The sequence below is a fragment of the Oncorhynchus gorbuscha genome, linkage group LG15 (assembly GCF_021184085.1).
Source record: "Oncorhynchus gorbuscha isolate QuinsamMale2020 ecotype Even-year linkage group LG15, OgorEven_v1.0, whole genome shotgun sequence".
NCBI lineage: Eukaryota > Metazoa > Chordata > Actinopteri > Salmoniformes > Salmonidae > Oncorhynchus > Oncorhynchus gorbuscha.
Genome location: NC_060187.1, coordinates 70,618,335 through 70,645,528, shown reverse-complemented (window position 1 = coordinate 70,645,528; position 27,194 = coordinate 70,618,335). Strand labels below are relative to the sequence as shown.

General features: G+C 44.3%; 1 pseudogene; it reads left to right on the top strand.

The window, feature by feature from the left end:
- LOC123997315 overlaps positions 1–27,194 on the top strand; it is a 141,041-nt pseudogene that overhangs the window by 95,080 nt on the left and 18,767 nt on the right.

Sequence of the window (27,194 nt, the reverse complement as noted above, 5' to 3'; positions counted from 1 at the left end):
TAGGGACTAACTAGTCATCACCCCTCTGACTGACAGGTAGGGACTAACTAGTCATCACCCCTCCCACTGACAGGTAGGGACTAACTAGTCATCACCCCTCTCACTGACAGGTAGGGACTAACTAGTCATCACCCCTCTGACTGACAGGTAGGGACTAACTAGTCATCACCCCTCTCACTGACAGGTAGGGACTAACTAGTCATCACCCCTCTGACTGACAGGTAGGGACTAACTAGTAATCACCCCTCCCACTGACAGGTAGGGACTAACTAGTCATCACCCCTCTGACTGACAGGTAGGGACTAACTAGTCATCACCCCTCCCACTGACAGGTAGGGACTAACTAGTCATCACCCCTCCCACTGACAGGTAGGGACTAACTAGTCATCACCCCTCTCACTGACAGGTAGGGACTAACTAGTCATCACCCCTCCCACTGACTGGTAGGGACTAACTAGTCATCACCCCTCCCACTGACAGGTAGGGACTAACTAGTCATCACCCCTCTCACTGACAGGTAGGGACTAACTAGTCATCACCCCTCCCACTGACAGGTAGGGACTAACTAGTCATCACCCCTCCCACTGACAGGTAGGGACTAACTAGTCATCACCCCTCTCACTGACAGGTAGGGACTAACTAGTCATCACCCCTCTGACTGACAGGTAGGGACTAACTAGTGATCACCCCTCTGACTGACAGGTAGGGACTAACTAGTCATCACCCCTCTGACTGACAGGTAGGGACTAACTAGTCATCACCCCTCTCACTGACAGGTAGGGACTAACTAGTCATCACCCCTCTGACTGACAGGTAGGGACTAACTAGTCATCACCCCTCCCACTGACAGGTAGGGACTAACTAGTCATCTCTCCCACTGACAGGTAGGGACTAACTAGTCATCACCCCTCTCACTGACAGGTAGGGACTAACTAGTCATCACCCCTCCCTCCCACTGACAGGTAGGGACTAAATAGTCATCACCCCTCTGACTGACAGGTAGGGACTAACTAGGCATCACCCCTCTCACTGACAGGTAGGGACTAACTAGTCATCACCCCTCCCACTGACAGGTAGGGACTAACTAGTCATCACCCCTCCCACTGACAGGTAGGGACTAACTAGTCATCACCCCTCCCACTGACAGGTAGGGACTAACTAGTCATCACCCCTCCCACTGACAGGTAGGGACTAACTAGTCATCACCCCTCTCACTGACAGGTAGGGACTAACTATCACCCCTCTCACTGACATCACTAGTCCCTCCCACTGACAGGTAGGGACTAACTAGTCATCACCCCTCCCACTGACAGGTAGGGACTAACTAGTCATCACCCCTCCCACTGACAGGTAGGGACTAACTAGTCATCACCCCTCCCACTGACAGGTAGGGACTAACTAGTCATCACCCCTCCCACTGACAGGTAGGGACTAACTAGTCATCACCCCTCCCACTGACAGGTAGGGGGCATCACCCCTCTGACTGACAGGTAGGGACTAACTAGTCATCACCCCTCCCACTGACAGGTAGGGACTAACTAGTCATCACCCCTCCCACTGACAGGTAGGGACTAACTAGTCATCACCCCTCTGACTGACAGGTAGGGACTAACTAGTCATCACCCCTCTCACTGACAGGTAGGGACTAACTAGGCATCACCCCTCTGACTGACAGGTAGGGACTAACTAGGCATCACCCCTCTCACTGACAGGTAGGGACTAACTAGTCATCACCCCTCTGACTGACAGGTAGGGACTAACTAGTCATCACCCCTCTGACTGACAGGTAGGGACTAACTAGTCATCACCCCTCTCACTGACAGGTAGGGACTAACTAGTCATCACCCCTCTCACTGACAGGTAGGGACTAACTAGTCATCACCCCTCTGACTGACAGGTAGGGACTAACTAGGCATCACCCCTCTGACTGACAGGTAGGGACTAACTAGTCATCACCCCTCTGACTGACAGGTAGGGACTAACTAGTCATCACTCACTGACAGGTAGGGACTAACTAGTCATCACCCCTCTGACTGACAGGTAGGGACTAACTAGTCATCACCCCTCTGACTGACAGGTAGGGACTAACTAGTCATCACCCCTCTGACTGACAGGTAGGGACTAACTAGTCATCACCCCTCTGACTGACAGGTAGGGACTAACTAGTCATCACCCTCCCACTGACAGGTAGGGACTAACTAGTCATCACCCCTCCCACTGACAGGTAGGGACTAACTAGTCATCACCCTCCCACTGACAGGTAGGGACTAACTAGTCATCACCCCTCTGACTGACAGGTAGGGACTAACTAGTCATCACCCCTCCCACTGACAGGTAGGGACTAACTAGTCATCACCCCTCCCACTGACAGGTAGGGACTAACTAGTCATCACCCCTCCACTGACAGGTAGGGACTAACTAGTCATCACCCCTCCCACTGACAGGTAGGGACTAACTAGTCATCACCCCTCTCACTGACAGGTAGGGGGACAGGTAACTAGTCATCACCCCTCCCACTGACAGGTAGGGACTAACTAGTCATCACCCCTCCCACTGACAGGTAGGGACTAACTAGTCATCACCCCTCTCACTGACAGGTAGGGACTAACTAGTCATCACCCCTCCCACTGACAGGTAGGGACTAACTAGGGTCATCACCCCTCCCACTGACAGGTAGGGACTAACTAGTCATCACCCCTCCCACTGACAGGTAGGGACTAACTAGTCATCACCCCTCTCACTGACAGGTAGGGACTAACTAGTCATCACCCCTCTCACTGACAGGTAGGGACTAACTAGTCATCACCCCTCCCACTGACAGGTAGGGACTAACTAGTCATCACCCCTCTCACTGACAGGTAGGGACTAACTAGGCATCACCCCTCTGACTGACAGGTAGGGACTAACTAGCATCACCCCTCTGACTGACAGGTAGGGACTAACTAGGCATCTGACTGACAGGTAGGGACTAACAGGCATCACCCCTCTGACTGACAGGTAGGGACTAACTCATCACCCCTCTCACTGACAGGTCACCCTCTGACTGACAGGTAGGGACTAACTCATCACCCCTCTGACTGACAGGTAGGGACTAACAGTCATCACCCCTCTGACTGACAGGTAGGGACTAACTAGTCATCACCCCTCCCACTGACAGGTAGGGACTAACTAGTCATCACCCCTCCCACTGACAGGTAGGGACTAACTAGTCATCACCCCTCCCACTGACAGGTAGGGACTAACTAGTCATCACCCCTCCCACTGACAGGTAGGGACTAACTAGTCATCTCACTGACAGGTAGGGACTAACTAGTCATCACCCTCCCACTGACAGGTAGGGACTAACTAGTCATCCATCTCTCACTGACAGGTAGGGACTAACTAGTCATCACCCCTCCCACTGACAGGTAGGGACTAACTAGTCTTCACCCCTCCCACTGACAGGTAGGGACTAACTAGTCATCACCCCTCCCACTGACAGGTAGGGACTAACTAGTCATCACCCCTCCCACTGACAGGTAGGGACTAACTAGTCATCACCCCTCCCACTGACAGGTAGGGACTAACTAGTCATCACCCCTCTCACTGACAGGTAGGGACTAACTAGTCATCACCCCTCTCACTGACAGGTAGGGACTAACTAGTCATCACCCCTCCCACTGACAGGTAGGGACTAACTAGTCATCACCCCTCCCACTGACAGGTAGGGACTAACTAGTCATCACCCCTCTCACTGACAGGTAGGGACTAACTAGTCATCACCCCTCCCACTGACAGGTAGGGACTAACTAGTCATCACCCCTCCCACTGACAGGTAGGGACTAACTAGTCATCACCCCTCCCACTGACAGGTAGGGACTAACTAGTCATCACCCCTCTCACTGACAGGTAGGGACTAACTAGTCATCACCCCTCTCACTGACAGGTAGGGACTAACTAGTCAACACCCCTCCCACTGACAGGTAGGGACTAACTAGTCATCACCCCTCCCACTGACAGGTAGGGACTAACTAGTCATCACCCCTCTCACTGACAGGTAGGGACTAACTAGGCATCACCCCTCTGACTGACAGGTAGGGACTAACTAGGCATCACCCCTCTGACTGACAGGTAGGGACTAACTAGGCATCACCCCTCTGACTGACAGGTAGGGACTAACTAGGCATCACCCCTCTGACTGACAGGTAGGGACTAACTAGTCATCACCCCTCTCACTGACAGGTAGGGACTAACTAGGCATCACCCCTCTGACTGACAGGTAGGGACTAACTAGGCATCACCCCTCTGACTGACAGGTAGAGGACTAACTAGTCATCACCCCTCTGACTGACAGGTAGGGACTAACTAGTCATCACCCCTCTGACTGACAGGTAGGGACTAACTAGTCATCACCCCTCTGACTGACAGGTAGGGACTAACTAGTCATCACCCCTCTGACTGACAGGTAGGGACTAACTAGTCATCACCCCTCCCACTGACAGGTAGGGACTAACTAGTCATCACCCCTCTCACTGACAGGTAGGGACTAACTAGTCATCACCCCTCCCACTGACAGGTAGGGACTAACTAGTCATCACATCTCTCACTGACAGGTAGGGACTAACTAATCTTCACATATCTTACTGACAGGTAGGGACTAACTAATCTTCACATATCTTACTGACAGGTAGGGACTAACTAGTCATCACCCCTCCCACTGACAGGTAGGGACTAACTAGTCATCACATCTCTTACTGACAGGTAGGGACTAACTAGTCATCACCCCTCTCACTGACAGGTAGGGACTAACTAGTCATCACCCCTCTCACTGACAGGTAGGTAGGGACTAACTAGTCATCACCCCTCTCACTGACAGGTAGGGACTAACTGCCAGTACCATGGCCCAGCCTAACTTTTTAGTGCCCACAAGTGTATGGTGTATCACATTGAATATCTTTGGGTGATTATCCTGGATGTACCTTTTCCTTGGTGTGTGTTTGTCCCAGGTGCTACATCACACTGGCCCAGGCTCTGGGGATGAGTATGGGAGGAGCCCCGGCCGGCCCTGCAGGGACGGGGAAGACTGAGACCACTAAAGACATGGGCCGCTGCCTGGGGAAGTACGTGGTGGTCTTCAACTGCTCCGACCAGATGGACTTCAGAGGACTGGGGAGGATCTTTAAAGGTAGGAGCTTCTACTCATATTGCCTGGTCCCAAATACATTTCTGCTCTCTTGCCAACTCCTGTGCCGTTTGCATGGCAATGACCATAGGAGTTGGATATCCAGTACAAACAAAACGTATATGATTTGTGGCGATTATAGGCTATATAAGATGTCACTCATATTACTGTGAAGAGAATGATGATCTCAACCTGAACCTAATGAACAGTGTAATGTTGTGTTGATTGACAGGTCAGGCTCTTGGGGTTGTTTTGAATGAGGAGTTCAATGTGAAGAGTGATGTGTAATGTTGTGTTGATTGACAGGTCGGGCTCTTGGGGTTGTTTTGAATGAGGAGTTCAATGTGAAGAGTGATGTGTAATGTTGTGTTGATTGACAGGTCGGGCTCTTGGGGTTGTTTTGAATGAGGAGTTCAATGTGAAGAGTGATGTGTAATGTTGTGTTGATTGACAGGTCAGGCTCTTGGGGTTGTTTTGAATGAGGAGTTCAATGTGAAGAGTGATGTGTAATGTTGTGTTGATTGACAGGTGTTTTGAATGAGGAGTTCAATGTGAAGAGTGATGTGTAATGTTGTGTTGATTGACAGGTCGGGCTCTTGGGGTTGTTTTGAATGAGGAGTTCAATGTGAAGAGTGATGTGTAATGTTGTGTTGATTGACAGGTCAGGCTCTTGGGGTTGTTTTGAATGAGGAGTTCAATGTGAAGAGTGATGTGTAATGTTGTGTTGATTGACAGGTCGGGCTCTTGGGATTGTTTTGAATGAGGAGTTCAATGTGAAGAGTGATGTGTAATGTTGTGTTGATTGACAGGCCTAGCCCAGTCGGGCTCGTGGGGCTGTTTTGATGAGTTCAACCGTATCGACCTATCAGTGCTCTCCGTGGCGGCCCAGCAGATCGCCATCGTGCTTACCTGCAAGAAGGAGCGCCGCAAGAACTTCATCTTCACCAACGGAGACAACGTGGAAATGAATCCCGAATTCGGCATCTTCCTGACTATGGTTATTATTATTATTAGCAGTCTATAAACTACTCCCTGTAGAAACCCCTTCACAAACGCTTTGCCAAGTAGAGCTTCATTTAAAGTACTTCTGAAAGGAATAGTGAATTCTTGTCTCAAAGAAGATTAACTGAAAATAGTCCAAATCAGACAAGGTTTATTATTACTTAGAGGATGTTAGTCATAGACTTTGTTTAGCTTTTTATTCTTAACAGACTCACCTGGTTAAATAAAGATTTGATTAATAAATGTTTTTTCCCCAATCAGAACCCGGGCTACGCAGGTCGTCAGGAGCTTCCAGAGAACCTGAAGATCAACTTCCGCTCAGTGGCCATGATGGTCCCAGACCGTCAGATCATCATCCGGGTCAAGCTGGCCAGCTGTGGCTTCATAGACAACATAGAGCTGGCCAGGAAGTTCTTCACTCTCTACAAACTGTGTGAGGAGCAACTCTCCAAGCAGGTCAGCTGTGAAATGAAATGTAACTACTGTAGGTATTTCAATGAGAGCTGAACATGCAACGCTATACATTTTAGTAGTTCCATATGAGTAAACAATCAAGTTAAGTGAAAGGTTATTTAAAGGTGTATCATCCATGTCTCAAATCCCTTTAGAGGGAATTGACATACCACATGTCAGGTGGATGGATTATCACAGAGAAATGGTCACTAACAGGGATGTAAACGCATTTGTGCACAAATGTGAGAGAAATGCATTTTTTCTTTGGTCTATGAACAATTTCTGGGATCTTTTATTTCAGCTCAGGAAACAGAACCAACACTTTACATGTTGCGTTCATATTTTTTGTTCAGTATAAAAACAAGTTAACTGTCCATGTATGTGTTGATTATGATCTTTCTGTAGTTCATAGTTTGATTTCCATACAGTCCATGTTGGGTTCACTCTGTTTTTAAGGTGCATTATGACTTTGGACTGCGAAACATTTTGTCAGTTCTGCGAATACTGGGGGCGGTGAAACGAGCAAGCCCCAATGACACAGAATCTACCATCGTCATGAGGGTTCTCAGAGATATGAACCTGTCCAAGCTGGTGAGTACAGTCACTCAAATATACAGGACATTCTCCTCGAAATCAATTGCCGTTCTCCTCAAAATCAACTGCCATTTTAGAAAAGCAATTTTTTTAAGCAGAATTATTGTTATTTTCATATACTATTAGGTAATACATGAATAATGATTTCATCTTCAGTGAGGTGCAACATAACAGAAGTGGCATCGTGGTTAACGTCACTGACATAATACTATATGATATGTGTGTGACATAATACGGACATCACTGACATAATACTATGTGTGTGACATAATACGGACTTCACTGACATAATACTATATGTGTGTGACATAATACGGACTTCACTGACATAATAGTATATGTGTGTGACATAATACGGACTTCACTGACATAATACTATATGTGTGTGACATAATATGGACTTCACTGACATAATACTATATGTGTGTGACATAATACGGACTTCACTGACATAATACTATATGTGTGTGACATAATACGGACTTCACTGACATAATACTATATGTGTGTGACATAATACGGACTTCACTGACATAATACTATATGTGTGTGACATAATACGGACTTCACTGACATAATACTATATGTGTGTGACATACGGACTTCACTGACATAATAATATATGTGTGTGGACTTCATAATACTGACATACTTCATGACATAATATATGTGTGTGACATAATACGGACTTCACTGACATAATACTATATGTGTGTGTACGGACTTCACTGACATAATACTATATGTGTGTGACATAATACTGACTTCACTGACATAATACTATATGTGTGTGACATAATACGGACTTCACTGACATAATACTATATGTGTGTGACATAATACTGACTTCACTGACATAATAATATATGTGTTGACAGATAGATGAAGATGAGCCGTTGTTCCTCAGCCTGATAGAGGACCTCTTCCCTGGGATCCAGCTGGATAAAGCATGCTTCTCAGAGCTGGAGACAGCTATCGACAAACAGGTGAGAGAACATTTTATATAACATAATCCCTTTACATTAAGTTTGAAAATTCTCCCTGTTACTCTGAAGTCTATAAACTATAAAAAATAATTGACCCAATAAATGACTGGGAGTTTATACATGGAGTGTGCGACTCTCTTTATTTTATTTTGAGTTTAAGGTTGCTGTTGTTGTGTTATCTGATTAGCTGTTGTTGTCTCACCTGTTGTTTTAGCTAGCTCTCCCATTCAACACCTGCGATTACTTTATGCCTTGCTGTATGTCTCTCTCAAATGTCAATATGCCTTGTATACTGTTGTTCAGGTTAGTTATCATTGTTTTAGGTTACAATGGAGCCCCTAGTTCCACTCTTCATACCTCTGATACCTCCTTTGTACCACCTCCCACACATGCGGTGACCTCACCCATTACAACCAGCATGTCCAGAGATACAACCTCTCTTATCATCACCCAGTGCCTGGGCTTACCTCCGCTGTACCCGCACCCCACCATACCCCTGTCTGCGCATTATGCCCTGAATATATTCTACCATGCCCAGAAATCTGCTCCTTTTATTCTTTGTCCCCAACACTCGAGGCGACCAATTTTGATAGTCTTTAGCCGCACCCTCATACTACTCCTCCTTTGTTCCGCGGGTGATGTGGAGGTAAACCAAGGCCCTGCATGTCCCCAGGCACCCTCATTTGTTGACTTCTGTGATCTGAAAAAACCTTGGTTTCATGCATGTCAACATCAGAAGCCTCCTCCCTAAGTTTGTTTTACTCACTGCTTTAGCACACTCTGCCAACCCTGATGTTCTTGCCGTGTCTGAATCCTGGCTTAGGAAGGCCACCAAAAATTCTGAGATTTCCATACCCAACTATAACATTTTCCGTCAAGATAGAACTGCCAAAGGGGGCGGAGTTGCAGTCTACTGCAGAGATGGCCTGCAAAGTAATGTTCATACTTTCCAGGTCCATACCCAAACAGTTAGAACTACTAATTTTAAAAATGACTCTGTCCAGAAATAAGTCTCTCACTGTTGCCGCCTGCTACCGACCCCCTCAGCTCCCTGCTGTGCCCTGGACACCATTTGTGAATTGATCGCCCCCATCTAGCTTCAGAGTTTGTTCTGTTAGGTGACCTAAACTGGGATATGCTTAACACCCCGGCAGTCCTACAATCTAAGCTAGATGCCCTCAATCTCACACAAATCATCAAGGAACCCACCAGGTACAACCTTAAATCTGTAAACAAGGGCACCCTCATAGATGTCATCCTGACCAACTGGCCCTCCAAATACACCTCCGCTGTCTTCAATCAGGATCTCAGCGATCACTGCCTCATTGCCTGTATCCGCTACGGGCCCGCAGTCAAACGACCACCCCTCATCACTGTCAAATGCTCCCTAAAACACTTCTGCGAGCCGGCCTTTCTAATTGACCTGGCCCGAGTATCCTGGAAGGATATTGACCTCATCCCGTCAGTTGAGGATGCCTGGTCATTCTTTAAAAGTAACTTCCTCACCATCTTAGATAAGTATGCTCTGTTCAAAAAATGCAGAACTAAGAACAGATACAGCCCTTGGTTCACTCCAGACCTGACTGCCCTCGACCAGCACAAAAACATCCTGTGGCGGACTGCAATAGCATCGAATAGTCCCCGCGATATGCAACTGTTCAGGGAAGTCAGGAACCAATACACGCAGTCAGTCAGGAAAGCAAAGGCCAGCTTTTTCAAGCAGAAATTTGCATCCTGTAGCTCTAACTCCAAAAGGTTCTGGGACACTGTAAAGTCCATGGAGAACAAGAGCACCTCCTCCCAGCTGCCCACTGCACTGAGGCTAGGTAACACGGTCACCACTGATAAATCCATGATAATCGAAAACTTCAACAAGCATTTCTCAATGGCTGGCTACTCCAGCCTCGGCCAACAGCCGAGCACCCCCCCGCAGCTACTCACCCAAGCCTCCCCAGCTTCTGCTTTACCCAAATCCAGATAGCAGATGTTCTGAAAGAGCTGCAAAACCTGGACCCGTACAAATCAGCTGGTCTTGACAATCTGGACCCTCTATCTCTGAAACTATCCGCCGCCATTGTCACAACCCCTATTACCAGCCTGTTCAACCTCTCTTTCATATTGTCTGAGATCCCCAAGGATTGGAAAGCTGCCGCAGTCATCCCCCTCTTCAAAGGGGGAGACACCCTGGACCCAAACTGTTACAGACCTATATCCATCCTGCCCTGCCTATCTAAGGTCTTCGAAAGCCTAGTCAACAAACATATCACTGACCATCTCGAATCGCACCGTACCTTCTCCGCTGTGCAATCTGGTTTCCGAGCCGGTCACGGGTGCACCTCAGCCACGGTCAAGGTACTAAACGATATCATAACCGCCATTGATAAAAGACAGTACTGTGCAGCCGTCTTCATCGACCTGGCCAAGGCTTTCGACTCTGTCAATCACCATATTCTTATCGGCAGACTCAGTAGCCTCTGTTTTTCGGATGACTGCCTTGCCTGGATCACCAACTACTTATATATATACATAGTCTATCGGTAAATAGCCAACAATTTACCTACCTCATCCCCATACTGTTTTTATTTATTTACTTTTCTGCTCTTTTGCACACCAGTATATCTTCCTGCACATGACCATCTGATCATCTATCACTCCAGTGTTAATCTGCTAAATTGTAATTATTCGCCTACCTCCTCATGCCTTTTGCACACAATGTATATAGACTCTTTTTTTCTACTGTGTTATTGACTTTTTTATTGTTTACTCCATGTGTAACTCTGTGTTGTTGTCAGTTCACACTGCTATGCTTTATCTTGGCCAGGTCGCAGTTGTAAATGAGAACTTAATCTCAACTAGCCTACCTGGTTAAATAAAGGTGAAATAAACAAATTAAAAAAGGTTAATTCGCCGTTAGTCAGCACCTCCACACAAAATAATTTTGTACACCCAGCGCATGTTTTTGACTCTGAAGCCTATCTACATGTAGTTTCTCATAACCCTCCTCCTTACACTGGTTCTCTCCTCTCCTCACCACCCATCTCTTCTCCGTTTCCCTACAGTACATTTGAGTAATTTAGCAGATGCTCTCATCCAGGGCAACTTACATGAGCAATGCCTTATTCAAGGGCACATCAACATGTTTTTTTACCTCATCACCTCAGGGATTCGAACCAGCAAACTTTTGGTTACTGGCCCAATGCTCTTACGCGCAAGGCTACATGCCACCCCCACAGTATAATACAGAGTTTAAGGGATGAATCTGTCTTGGTATTAGCCTTAATACCATAGTAGCATAAAACCTTTTTTCGATCTAAATGTGAGGTAAGGATTTATTTGTATTAACGTGAAGAGTTCCCCTCACTCTCTTCCATTGTTCTCCATACTGTAGGTGGAGGAGTCTGGTCTCATAACATGAAGAGTTCTCCTCACTGTCTTCCATTGTACTCTATACTGTAGGTGGAGGAGTCTGGTCTCATAACATGAAGAGTTCCCCTCACTCTCTTCCATTGTTCTCCATACTGTAGGTGGAGGAGTCAGGTCTCATAACATGAAGAGTTCCCCTCACTCTCTTCCATTGTTCTCCATACTGTAGGTGGAGGAGTCTGGTCTCATAACATGAAGAGTTCCCCTCACTGTCTTCCATTGTTCTCCATACTGGGTGGAGGAGTCTGGTCTCATAACATGAAGAGTTCCCCTCACTCTCTTCCATTGTTCTCCATACTGTAGGTGGAGGAGTCTGGTCTCATAACATGAAAACCCTCACTGTCTTCCATTGTATACTGTATATGGAGTAGTCTGGTCTATAACAGTGTCTTATGTATACTGTAGGTGGAGGAGTGTATATATGCATGTAATGTCCCCTGTGTCTTCCATTGTTCTCCATACTGAGGTGCGGCCAGTCCACACATGAGAGATGCTGTATGAACCCCAAAGATCCCCTACCCTTCCATTGTTTCCATCTGTAGATGTAGTCTGGTCAATGATATGACTGACGGCATCTTCATTGTTCTCCCTGTGGAGGAAGAGTCTGAGTCCATAACATGAAGAGTATCACCTCTTATTTCATATTTTTATATATTGTGTGTTTTTGTTCTTATATTGAAGAGTTACATTGTTCTATATTGTGCATTGTTGGGTTTTGTTCCCCTGTCTTCCATTGTTCTCCATACTGTAGGTGTATATGTATGTAAGAGTTCCCCTACTCTCTTCCATCCATACTGTAGGTGGAGGAGTCTTGTCTTAACATGACACACTGTCTTTTTTATTTAACTAGGTGGCAAGTCGGTTAAGAACATTCACTATTTACAAAGAGATGGCCCTACCAAAAGGAAAACAACCTGCATGGTGCAACACAACATGACAGACAACATCCCCATCAATACCAACACTTATTTATCCATGCAGTACAACATGGTGTGCAGTAAATGGTGTATATGTGTGTGTTTGCACCCACAATGGGCCAGTATACAGAGAGACGTAACACATCAGATGTTTGGCCGTCTATGTAGCTACCAATGACTACTGACGGCATCTTCTCTACCCTGTGGAGGAAGACCTGAGAGCCAAGAAAGGTGAGACGGACACCTCTTATTTCATATATTGTGTGTTTTTGTTCATGCCTTGTTATAGTAATCATTGTTATTGATTATTATTGCATTGTTGGGTTTTGTTTGCGAAAGGCAACTGTGCTTGTGCATGTGCAGACCTGGATTTCCATGTTTTTCATGTATATTCTCATATCTTTCTTATTAATTTCCCTATCATTTCCCTGGGATATATGTATTATATAAATATGTATATATTATATGTATATGTATATGTATGTGTATATAGTTATATATGTATATGTATATATGTATATGTATATATATGTATATATGTATATATATGTATATGTATATATATGCAGTATATATATATATCATATGTATATGTATATATATGTATATATGTATATATGTATATATATGTATATATATGTATATGTATGTATATATATGTATGGTATATATATGTATATATGTATAGTATGTATATGTATATATATGTATGTATATGTATGTATATGTATGTATGAGAAAACACACATCATGACAAGAGAGACACCACTACATAAAGAGACCTAAGACAACAACATAGCATGGTAGCAACACAACATGACAACAACATGATACCAACACAACATCCCTGCAGTACAACATGGTAGCAGCACAAAACATGGTACAAACATTCGTAGACAACAGCACAAAGGGCAAGAAGGTAGAGACAACACATGCAAGTTTACTCAAGCATTAGACATGTTAGTTCATGAACCCACATACAGTGCATACCGTATAGTCTCTATGAAATTCATGTCGAACAAAGGGGCAGACCATTTCCATGTTTTTCAATATTCTCATATCTTTCTATTAATTTCCCTATCATTTCCCTATAGTTTTACTAAAAGTGATATTCTAATATGCTCTAATATCCTCCATAGTTGATTTTGATTAGTTTAATAAGCAGACTGGTTCTAATGTCTCTCTCCTCTGCAGGGGAGCACATCTGGATAGTACTAGATGGACCAGTAGATGCTATCTGGATAGAGAACCTCAACTCTGTACTGGATGACAACAGGACTCTGACCCTGGCCAATGGAGACAGGATCCCCATGGCCCCCAACTGCAAGATCGTGTTTGAGCCCCACAACATCGACAACGCCTCGCCTGCCACCGTGTATCGTAACGGAATGGTGTTCATGAGCTCTTCTGTGCTCGACTGGAGCCCCATTCTGGAGGTAGGCACAGGTCGCTCACTCTTTATCAGTGGATAAAAATGTGTGTGTGTGCGTACATCCGTGCATGCTTGTGCGTGTGCATCTTTGTCTATGTGTCTGTGTGTGTATATTTTGTATGTGTGTATCTTTGTCTGTGTGTGTGTATGTGTGTATCTTTGTCTGTGTGTATATATTTGTGTATGTGTGTATCCTTGTATGTGTGTATCTTTGTCTGTGTGTGTATCTTTGTCTGTGTGTGTGTATCTTTGTCTGTGTGTATCTTTGTCTGTGTGTATCTTTGTCTGTGTGTATCTTTGTCTTTGTATCTTTGTGTGTATCTTTGTCTTTGTGTGTATCTTTGTCTGTGTGTATATTTGTGTGTGTGTGTATATTTGTGTATATTTGTGTGTGTGTGTGTGTATCTTTGTCTGTGTGTGTATCTTTGTCTGTGTGTGTATCTTTGTCTGTGTGAGTATATTTGTGTATGTGTGTATCTTTGTCTGTGTGTATATATTTGTGTATATGTGTATCCTTGTCGGTGTGTGTGTATTTTTGTCTGTGTATGTGTGTATCAAATCAAAGTTTATTTGTCACATGTGCCGAATACAACAGGTGTAGACTTTACAGTGAAATGCTTACTTACAGGCTCTAACCAATAGTGCAAAATATGTATTAGGTGAACAATAGGTAAGTAAAGAAATAAAAACAACAGTAAAAATACAGGCTATATAGAGTAGTGAGGCTATAAAAGTAGCGAGGCTACATACAGACACCAGTTAGTCAGGCTGATTGAGGTAGTATGTACATGTAGATATGGTTAAAGTGATGAACAGAGAGTAGCAGTAGCGTAAAAGAGGGGTTTGGCGGGTGGTGGGTGGTGGGTGGCGGGACACAATGCAGATGGCCCGGTTAGCCAATGAGCGGGAGCACTGGTTGGCCGGGCCAATTGAGGTAGTATGTACACGAATGTATAGTTAAAGTGACTATGCATATATGATGAACAGAGAGGAGCAGCAGCGTAAAAGAAGGGTTGGGGGGAGGCACACGATGCAGATAGTCCGGGTAGCCATTTGATTACCTGTTCAGGAGTCTTATGGCTTGGGGGTAAAAACTGTTGAAGCCTTTTTGTCCTAGACTTGGCACTCCGGTATCGCATACCATGCGGTAGTAGAGAAAGACCATTTTAGGGCCTTCCTCTGACACCGCTTGGTGTAGAGTTCCTGGATGGCAGGCAGCTTAGCTCCAGTGATGTCCTGGGCCATATGCACTACCCTCTGTAGTGCCTTGCGGTCGGAGGCCGAGCAATTGCCATACCAGGCAGTCATGCAACCAGTCAGGATGCTCTCGATGTTGCAGCTATAGAACCTTTTGAGGATCTCAGGACCAATGCCAAATCTTTTTAGTTTCCTGAGGGGGAATAGGCTTTGTCGTGCCCTCTTCACAACCATCTTGGTGTGTTTGGACCATTCTAGTTTGTTGGTGATGTGGACACCAAGGAACTTGAAGCTCTCAACCTGCTCCACTACAGCCCCGTCGATGAGAATGGGGGCGTGCTCGGTCCACCTTTTCCTGTAGTCCACAATCATCTCCTTAGTCTTGGTTATGTTGAGGGATATCTTTGTCTATGTGTGTATATTTGTGTATGTGTGTATCTTTGTCTGTGTGTGTATCTTTGTCTGTGTGTGTATGTTTGTCTGTGTGTGTATGTTTGTCTGTGTGTGTATCTTTGTCTGTGTGTGTATCTTTGTCTGTGTGTGTATCTTTGTCTGTGTGTGAATATTTGTCTGTGTGTGTGTATATTTGTGTGTTTGTGTATATTTGTGTGTTTGTGTATATTAGTGTATAACTTTGTCTGTGTGTGTGTATATTTGTGTATGTGTGTATCTTTGTCTACATGTATACATGTGTGTTTGTCCCCATGCAGGGCTGGCTGAAGAAGCGTTCCCGTCAGGAGGGAGAGGTGCTGAGAGAACTGTTCTCCTCTTCCTTCCCAGAGCTCTACCGGTTCACTGTTCGCTGTCTGGAGTACAAGATCGACATGCTGGAGGCCTTCGTCATCATGCAGAGCATCAACATGCTGCAGGGCCTCATCCCCGCCAAGGTAGACACCCGAAACCTCCATATTCCAACCATATTAAAAACCCTGCAGAAGGGGGATAATATCCATACATCACTGAGCTCTATGAATACTGTTGGAGTGGATTTCCCCACATTCTTCATAGAGACAAATTGGAAAGTTCTAATGCCTAACTGATTTAATTAATCCTGTCATTGTGTTTCGTTAAGCACTCTTTTCAATTACTGTTGGACTGTAACTCTCTGGACTCTGCATCTATGTGAGGGTGGATTTCCATTTCCCTTTACTGTAGGTGACTGATTAATTTGAGTACCAAGTAGGAAATATAGTAGATCTAATGATGCAGAGAGGCTTTGGTACAGTATGTTGTGTTGATAGTGACTGTTGTTTTGTTCCAGGAGCAGTGTGGGGAGATGTCCAGGCAGCATGTGGAGCGTCTCTATGTGTTTGCTCTCATGTGGAGCATCGGAGCTTTACTGGAGCTGGAAGACAGGAGGAAGATGGAGAGCTGGCTCCGTGGCAACGACAACATCCATCTGGACCTCCCAGACATACCATCAGACAGCGAGGACACCATGTTTGACTACCACGTCACTACAGGCGGTGAGGGGTTCATGTTCAGTAGACAGACTCCAAAAACTGACAACACACACTCAGTCCTCTTTTTACTGTTATGGAAGACACAGTGAACAAAAAAATTAACACGACATGTAAAGTGTTTCATGAGCTGAAATAAAAGATCCCAAAAATGCTCCATATGCACAAAAAGCTTAAGTTTACATGTCTGTTCGGGAGCATTTCCCCTTTGCCAAGATAATCCATCCACCTGACAGGTGTGGCATACCAAGAAGATGATTTAACAGCATGATCCTTACACAGGTGCACCTTGTGCTGTGGACAATAAAAGGCCACTCTAAAATGTACAGTTTTATCACACAACACAATGCCACCGATGTCTCAAGTTTTGAGGGAGCGTGGAATTGGCATGATGACTGCAGGAATTTCAGAGCTGTTGCCTGAGAATTTAATGTTCATACCATATTGTACCATAATGTCGTTTTCGAGAATTTGGCAGTACGTCCAACCGGCCTCGCAACCGCATACCACGTGTAACCACGTCAGCCCAGGACCTCCTCATCCGGCTTCTTCACCTGCGGTATTGTCTGAGACCAGCCACTCGGACAGCTGATGAAGAATTTCTGCACAAACTGTCAGTAATTGTCTCAGGGAAGCTCATCTGCGTGCTCGCCGTCCTCACCAGGGTCTTGACATGACTGAAGTTCGGCGTCGTAACCGACTTCAAATGCTCACCATCTGTGGCCACTGGTACGCTGGAGAAGTGTGCTCTTCACTGATGAATCCCGGTTTCAACTGTACCGGGCAGATGGCAGACAGCGTGTATGGCGTTGTGTGGGTGAGTGGTCTGCTGATGTCAACGTTGTGAACAGAGTGCCCCATTGTGGCGGTGGGCTCATAGTATGGACAGGCATAAACTACGGACAATGAACACAATTGCATTTTATCAATGACAATTTGAATCCACAGAGATACTGTGACGAGATCCTGAGGCCCATTGTCCTGCCATTCATCCGCTGCCATCACCTCATGTTTCAGCATGATAAAGCATGGCCCCATGTCGCAAGGATCTGTAAGTGAAAATGTCCCAGTTCTTCCATGGCCTGCATACTCACAATGTCATCCATTGAGCATGTTTGGGATGCTCTGGATCAATGTGTACACCAGCGTGTTCCAGTTCCTGCCAATATCCAGCAACTTTGCACAGCCATTGAAAATGAGTGGGACAACATTCCACAATCGACAGCCTGATCGACTCTATGCGAATGAGATATGTCGCACCGCATCTGCTCACACCAGATACGGACTGGTTTTCTGATCCACACCCCTCCCTTTTATTTTAAGATATCTGTCACCAACATATGTATATCTGTATTCCCAGTCATGTGAAATCCATAGATTAGTTAATTAATCTATTTCAAATGACTGATTTCCTTATATGAACTGCAACTCAGGAATATATTTGAAATTGTTGCATGTTGTTTTTGTTCAGTGTAGATCATGTTTTTTTTAGTGTAGATCATAAGATCATATTGGTCTTTCACAGTGCTCTTGCTCAATTATAAATATCACCATCAGATCTCTCATTAAACCATCAATATGCGTTAAATTCACCTGCACAGCTGATGTTGGTGTTACCTTAGTCCTGCTTGCTACCAGTCTTTCATGATATGTTCACCCTCGGGTGGGTATTATCATCAGAAAAATGTTGTCCTTTTTGAACAGAATAAGGGTCATTTATCTATTCGACAGTCATTCTTTACAACTGAACTAAAGTATTTCCATCTGGGGACATCATGGATGGTGAAAATTGCATCTGAGGACATCATGGATGGTGAAAATTGCATCTGAGGACATCATAGATGGTGAAAATTCCATCTGAAGACATCATAGATGGTGAAAATTCCATCTGAAGACATCATGGATGGTGAAAATTCCATCTGAAGACATCATGGATGGTGAAAATTCCATCTGAAGACATCATGGATGGTGAAAATTCCATCTGAAGACATCATGGATGGTGAAAATTCCATCTGAAGACATCATAGATGGTGAAAATTCCATCTGAAGACATCATAGATGGTGAAAATTCCATCTGAATAATAATAGATAATGAAAATTCCATTTGAAGACATCATGGATTGAAAATTCCATCTGAAGACATCATAGATGTCTGAAAATTCCATCTGAAGACATCATGGATGGTTTGAAAATTACATCAAAACAGATAGATGGTGAAAATTCCATCTGAAGACATCATGGAAACGAAAATTCCATTGGACATCATGGATGAATTTTCATCTGAAGACATCATAGATTAAAAATTCCATCTGAATCCATCAATATTAAACATATGCATTTCATATCTGGGCTTTTATGGAGAAGGATCTCCTCACTGAATATGTCTTGTTTCCAAATACATCATTGATTTAGTATCTCTAAATATCTGAACAGTTAGACCTAAAGTTAAATATACCTAGATCACATTTCTTTCCATAACTAGTTAAGGTCAGTTATCAAAACTTAGGACACCACTGAGGCTTTGATTTCTAAAGGCATTTCTGTTAGGCAATGCAAGGAGGACACTAAAGAGGCTTTTCTACATGTGGCCAGGGCAATCAAATTGCCAAAGTCGGTACTGTGAGACGCCAAGACATGCTGCACAAGGAGGCACGAGGACTACAGATGTGGCCAGGGCAATAAATTGACTGTGAGACGCCTGACAGGGAGACATCAGCGGATCGTCTTAGCAGTGACAGACCACGTGTAACAACACATGCACAGGATCGGTACATCCAAACATCACACCTGTGGGACAGGTACAGGATGGCAACAATAACTGCCCGAGGTATTTTTATTTTATTTAACCAGGTAGGCCTGTTGAGAACAAGTTCTCATTTACAACTGCGACCTGGCCAAGATAAAGCACAGCAGTTCATACAACAACACAGAGAAACATACAACAACACAGAGTTACACATGGAATAAACAAAACATACAGTGCGGAAGAAATACAGCAGAACAAATAAAAATCTATATATAGTGAGTGCAAATTCCGGTCAAATAAGGGCAATAAATAGGCAATAAATAGGCCATGGTGGTGAAGTAATTACAGTATAGCAATTAGACACAGGAATGGTAGACTAGAAGAGTAATGTGCAAGTAGAGATACTGGGGTGCAAAGGAGCATAAATAAATAAGTATGGGGATGAGGTAGTTGGATGGGTGTTTACAGATGGGATAAATGTGATGCAGGTGCAGTGATCTGTGAGCAGATATTTAAGAGCAGTTGGGAGGCCACGGAAGTTGAGTTGTATGGTACATGAGGTGAGTTAACACAGTGAAGTATACAAAATGTAGTGGTCTGCAATGCAAAGGAGCAATAAATAAATACAGTATGGGGATGAGGTAGTTGGATGGGCTGTTTACAGATGGGCTAAATGTGCAGGTGAATCAGAAATGATCTGTGAGACATCATTGACAGCTGGAGAGCTTAAAACTAGTGCACCCCCAGAGATATAAGACTCCAGCTTAATTGATTTTTGCAACCAGTTCCGGTCATTGGCAGCAGAGAACTGGAAGGAAAGGCAGTGCCAAAGGAGGAATTGGCTTTGGGGGTGACCAGTGAGATATACCTGCTGTAGCGTGTGCTACAGGTGGGTGTTGCTATAGTGACCACTGAGCTGAGATAAGGTGGGGCTTTAGCTGCAGAGACTTGTAGATGACCTGGAGCCAGTGGGTTTGGCGACAAGTTTCCATGGCCAGCCAACGAGAGCATGCAGGAAAATTCATCTGAGGACATCATGGAGTGGTGAATAAAATGGATGGCACTGTGATAAACTGCATCTATTTTCTTGAGTAGATGGAGGCTATTTTATAGATGACATCATAGATGTTGAGGATCGGTAGGATGGTCAGTTTCACGATGGTAAGTTTGGCAGCATAAAAGACATCATTTCGATTTGAAAATTCCATCTGAAGACATCATAGATTTAATTTTTCCATCTAGACATCATAGATGGTCCATCTGAAGACATCATGGATGGTGATTTTGAATTCCATCTGAAGACATTGAGATGGTGTGAAGACATTTCATCTGAAGACATCATAGATGGTGAAAATTCCATCTGAAGACATCATGGAAGTGAAAATTCCATCTGAAGAGATTTGGATGGTGTTCAGATGCTCGTAATGTTTTTCCAGACTTATTCTTCTAGTCCTCCTGGTGTAGTTGTCCACATAAGTCAGAACCGTCCAGAGTAGTGATGCTGGACGGGCTGGCAGTACGGATCCGGGCAGTGATCGGTTGAAGAGCATGCACTTAGTTTTACTTGCATTTAAGAGCAGTCTGGGAGGCCACGGAAGTTGAGTTGTATGGCATTGAAGTTATGTCTGGAGTGAGTTAACACAGTGTCCAAAGAAGGGCCAGAAGTATACAAAATGTAGTGGTCTGCGGAGAGGTGGATCAGAGAATCACCAGCAGCAAGAGCGACATCATTGATGTATACAGAGAAGAGAGTCGGCCCGAGAATTAAACGCTGTGGCACCCCCATAGAGACTGCAAGAGGTCCAGACAACAGGCCCTCCGATTTGACACACTGAACTCTATCAGAGAAGAAGTTGATGAACCAGGCGAGGCAATCATTTGAGAAACCAAGGCTGTTGAGTCTGCCAATAAGAATGTGGTGATTGACAGAGTCGAAAGCTTTGGCCAGCTCGATGAATATGGCTGCACAGTAATATCTCTTATCGATGGCGGTTACGATATCTTTTAGAACCTTGAGCGTGGCTGAGACATCATAGATGATGAAAATTCCATCTGAAGACATCATAGATGGTGAAAATTCCATCTGAAGACATCATATATGGTGAAAATTCCATCTGAAGACATCATAGATGGTGAAAATTCCATCTGAGGACATCATGGATGGTGAAAATTGCATCTGAGGACATCATGGATGGTGAAAATTGCATCTGAGGACATCATAGATGGTGAAAATTCCATCTGAAGACATCATAGATGGTGAAAATTCCATCTGAAGACATCATAGATGGTGAAAATTCCATCTGAAGACATCATGGATGGTGAAAATTCCATCTGAAGACATTGTGGATGGTGAAAATTCCATCTGAAGACATCGTGGATGGTGAAAATTCCATCTGAAGACATCATGGATGGTGAAAATTCCATCTGAAGACATCATGGATGGTGAAAATTCCATCTGAAGACATCATGGATGGTGAAATACATGTCGTCGAGATCAAGGCCAAAGACCAAAGAATTCATCTGAAGACATCATAGATGGTGAAAATTCCATCTGAAGACATCATGGATGGTGAAAATTCCATCTGAAGACATTGTGGATGGTGTTCATGATGCTCGTATTATTTGTTTTTCAATGACTTATTCTTCTATGTCCTCCTGTGTGTGCAGGTCAGTGGGTCCACTGGAACACACGGGTAGAGGAGTACATCTACCCATCAGACCTCACCCCAGAGTACGGTTCCATCCTGGTCCCCAACGTAGACAATGTCCGATCACTGACTTCCTCATCCAGACCATCGCCAAACAAGGCAAGGTGGGTGTCCATATTCACAAAGGGTCTCTGAGTAGTAGTGCTGATCTAGGATCAAGTCCCCTTTGTACACTATATATAAAAAGGTATGTGGACACCCCTTCAAATTAGTGGCTATTTCAGCCACACCCATTGTTGACAGGTGTATAAAATTGAGCACACATCCATGAAATCTCCATAGACAAACATTGGTAGTAAAATGGCCTTACGGAAGAGCTCAGTGACTTTCAACGTGGCACCGCTATAGCATGCCACCTTTCCAACAAGTCAGTTCGTCAAATTTCTGCCCAGGTCAACTGTAAGTGCTGTTCTTTGTGAGGTGGAAACGTCATGGAGCAACAACGGCTCAGCCACAAAGTGGTAGGCCACACAAGCTCACAGAACTGGACCACCGCGTGCTGAAGCGTGTAGCTCGTAAAGATTGTCTGTCCTCCGTTGCAACACTCGCTACCGAGTTCCATACTGCCTCTGAAAGCAATGTCAGCACAATAACTGTTCGTTCTGGAACTTCATGAAATGGTATTCCTAAGGCCGAGCAGCCAAACACAAGAAAGCGTCGGCTGGAGTGGTGTAAAGCTCGCCGCCAGTGGACGGACACTAATCCGGGTTTGGCCGAATGCATTGTGCCAACTGTAAGGTTTGGTGGAGGAGGAATTATGGTCTGAGGCTGTTTTTCATGGTTCGGGCTCAGGGCCTTAGTTCCAGTGAAGGGAAAACGCTACAGCATACAATGACATTCTAGACAATTCTGTGCTTCCAACTTTGTGGCAACAGTTTGGGGAAGGCTCTTTCCTGTTTCAGCATGACAATGCCCTCGTGCACAAAGCAACCATACAAAAATGGTTTGTTGAGATCGGTGTTGAACTTGACTGGGCTACATGGAGTCCTGACCTCAACCCCACGAATCACCTTCGGGATAAATTGGAATGCCAGGCCAAATCGCCCAACATCACTAATACTCTTGTAGCTGAAGTCACTGCAGTAATGTTCCAACAGCTAGTGGAAAGTCTTCCCAGAAGAGTGGAGGCTGTTATAGCAGCAAAGGGGGACCAACTCCATATTAATGCCAATGGTTTTGGAATGAAATGTTCAATGAGCAGGTGTCCACATACTTTTGGTAATGTAGTGTATATACAGTGCATTCAGAAAGTATTCCGACCCCTTACCCTTTTCCACATTTTGTTACGTTACAGCCTTATTCTAAAATGAGAGACCATTTATTGTTTTCCTCATCAATCTACACACCATACCCCATAATGACAAAGCGAAAAGAGCTTTTTAGAATTTTTACCAACGTATTAAAACAATAAAACAGAAATACCTTATTTACATAAGTATTCAGACCTTTTGCTATGAGACTCAAAATTGAGCTCAAGTGCATCTTGTTTCCATTTATCATCCTTGAGATTTTTCTACAAGTTGATTGGGGTCCACCTGTGGTAAATTAAATTGATTGGACATGATTTGGAAAGGCAAACATCTGTTTATATAAGGTCCCGCAAAAACCAAGCCATGAGGTCGAAGGAATTGTCCGTAGAGCTCAGAGACAGGATTGTGTCAAGGCACAGGTCTGGGGAAGGGTACCAAAAAATGGCTACAGCATTGAAGGTCCACAAGAACACAGTGGCCTCCATCATTCTCAAATGGAAAAGAGCTTCCAAGAGCTGGCCACCCAGCCAAACTGAGGAATCAGGGGAGAAGGCCCTTGGTCAGGGAGGTGACCAAGAACCCGATGGTCACTGACAGAGCTCCAGAGTTTCTCTGTGGAGATGGGAGACTCTTCCAGAAGGACAACCATCTCCGCAGCACTCCACCAGTCAGTCCTTTATGGTAGAGTGGCCAGACGGAAGCCACTCTTCAGTAAAAGGCACATGACAGCCCGCTTGGAGTTTGCCAAAAGGCATCTAAAAGACTCTCAGAACATGAGAAACAAGATTTTCTGGTCTGATGAAACCAAGATTGACCTCTGGCACCATCTCTACGGTGATGCATGGTGCTTGCAGCATCATGCTGTTGGGATGTTTTTCACCGGCAGGGACTGGGAGACCAGTCAGGATCGAGCTTGAGAGGATCCGCAGAGAAGAATGGGAGAAACTCCCCAAATACAGATGTGCCAAGCTTGTAGCGTCATACCCAACAAGACTCAAGACTGTAATCGCTGCCAAAGGTGCTTCAACAAAGTACTGAGTAAAGAGTCTGAATACTTATGTAAATTTAATATTTCATTTTTCATTTTTAATACATTTGCATGCAAAAAATTAAAAACCGTTTTGCTTTGTTTTTATGGGGTATTGGGTCCATTTTAGAACAAGACTGTAACGTAACAAAATGTGGAACAAGTGAAGGGGTCTGAATACTTTCCAAATTTACTGTATATTCTTATTATAATCTAAAATGATCCTATATCAGCAATCCTGTTCTGAGTGTACACGTATTGTTAATTTGGCTTGTATTTGGAGGATAAAATTAGCCCCATTTAGCCATGTGATCTTGGTCAGATCCTCAAGAGTAATCCCTTCCTACAGAAGGACCATGTTTTGTCAGCAGGCTGTGCTGTTGTTGATCGGAGAGCAAGGCACAGCCAAGACCGTCATCATCAAGGGATACATGTCAAAGTATGACCCCGAAACTCACATGGCCAAGAGTCTCAACTTCTCCTCCGCCACAACTCCACTCATGTTCCAGGTATTACACCTCCAAAACAACACCACACACTTCCTGCTCTTTCCTCTAACTTTTCAACTTTTACATGGGTAGGACTTTCTAAGATCAGTTGTGAATGAATGAAAATGTTTTCCAGTCACTTGTCAGAAAGTTTATCTGACTACTTCAGGTCTATGCAACATTTATTGACAGTAACATTATTTCAAAGGTGTGTTTTGTTCCTTTAATTCACTGTCTGTAAAGATGAAACACTCAACCCAATCTTTCTTTCTTTCCAGCGGACTGTGGAGAGCTATGTGGACAAGCGGATGGGCACCACCTACGGCCCTCCTGCAGGGAAGAAGATGTCCGTCTTTGTGGACGACATCAACATGCCAGTCATCAACGAATGGGGAGATCAGGTCGGACTCATACTCAGCACTCGTTAAATCACCATAGCGAAAGCCCAAAAATTACAATTTTCCCATTTGTTAGCCTGGGAAACCTTACCATATGAAATTGCAATCCGATAGTGTACAGCTTATTCTTCCTTTTTTACCTAATTTCCTAATTTGACTCACGCCGTTTTAGGTCACCAATGAGATAGTCCGCCAGCTGATGGAACAGAACGGGTTCTTCAATCTGGAGAAGCCGGGGGAGTTCACCAATATAGTAGACATCCAGTTCCTGGCAGCGATGATCCACCCAGGGGGAGGCCGCAACGACATCCCCCAGAGACTGAAGAGGCAGTTCTCCATCTTCAACTGCACCCTGCCCTCCAACACATCCATCGACAAGATATTTGGTGGGTTTGGCTCCTTTAAAAACTCTGGAATTGCATCTGTGTGGAGACTCTATGGTTTATCTTCTTGATCAGTGTGGGTTTCCCTCTCCCCTTCTAGCATATTTAAAAAAGAAAATGTATGAATACCCTGTAATTTGAGTTACCAATACTACTTCTCATCCATTGACACTGGGCTTGAATTTTGACTCTATTAGATATCTATATATACATATATAATTATATATATATATATCAATAAAAACACTATTTTTCTTTAACTTATTTACCTCAATGCTTCGCCCACCTTCATGTCGTCAACCCCTTTTCCCCTCACCTCATTTATTTCCCTGACCAGGAGTCATTGGGACAGGGCACTACTGTGCCTGGCGAGGCTTCACAGAAGAGGTGCGTGGAACTGTGGCCAAGCTGGTGCCGCTGACCCGTCAGCTGTGGCAAATGACCAAGGTCAAGATGCTGCCCACTCCGGCCAAGTTCCACTACATCTTCAACCTCAGGGACTTGTCCAGAGTCTGGCAGGGCATGCTCAACCCAACCGCTGAGTTGGTCAACTCTCTTACTGTGAGTCCATTAAAACTCCTAAAGAGAATTTGCGGTGACACTTTATTTGGATAGTCCATCTGTAGATGCGCTACAGACTATCAGTAATATTTCAACTATCAACTAACCCTGAACTTAACCCTAACCCTTATTCTAAACCTAACCCTTACTGTAACCTTAGCAAGCAGCTGCTTATCAACAGATAGTTTGTTGACAGAATGACCTGCTCTACAGATGGACTATCCGGACTATTCAAATAAAGTGGGACTGAATTTCCTCTTGAAATACATAAACATAAACAAATCAATCAGTCCATCCAATACAACTAGAGGAATACATCCAAAGGTCTGAATGAACTTCTGTCCTAAGTTACAGTAAGATTCTAGACATTTAATCAGCAGTCGTTCTGTGAATGTAGAGTTAACATTTCCGTGAGATAAAGTTTGTTTTTGTTTTATTTGGACCCTGTATGCTGTAGGTGTTGCTTCAGCTGTGGAAGCACGAGTGTAAGCGTGTGATCGCAGACCGGTTCACCATGCCAGAAGATGTAGCCTGGTTCGACAGGGCCCTGGCCACGCTAGTAGAGGAGGAGCTAGGAGAGGAAGAGAGGGCTGTGGTCGACTTCGGAGTAGACGGCTACTTTGTTGACTTCCTAAGGGATGCTCCTGAAGCTACAGGTAAAGCCAGAGCACCAGGTACTGTATAGCCCCTTCACATACATACACTGTATCTATCCCATGATCCTGCATTTACAGTTTCTGAACCCATATTGTCTATATTAAATATGTGCTGTATTTTTCTACCGTGTACTAAGGATTTAAACAGTACATTCTAAGATGGTGTGTTTAGCTGTATTATTATGTTGTAGACACTGTAGTTTAAAGCTGAATTGCAGGTTATGTGAATAAATACATTATAATTATATTATAATGATATTACATGAGTATATACAATAATAAATAGAAAATAAATGTTTTATTTAAATTCAAAGTGCTTCAATATTGCCAAACCAAGAAAAACTGGCTGCGT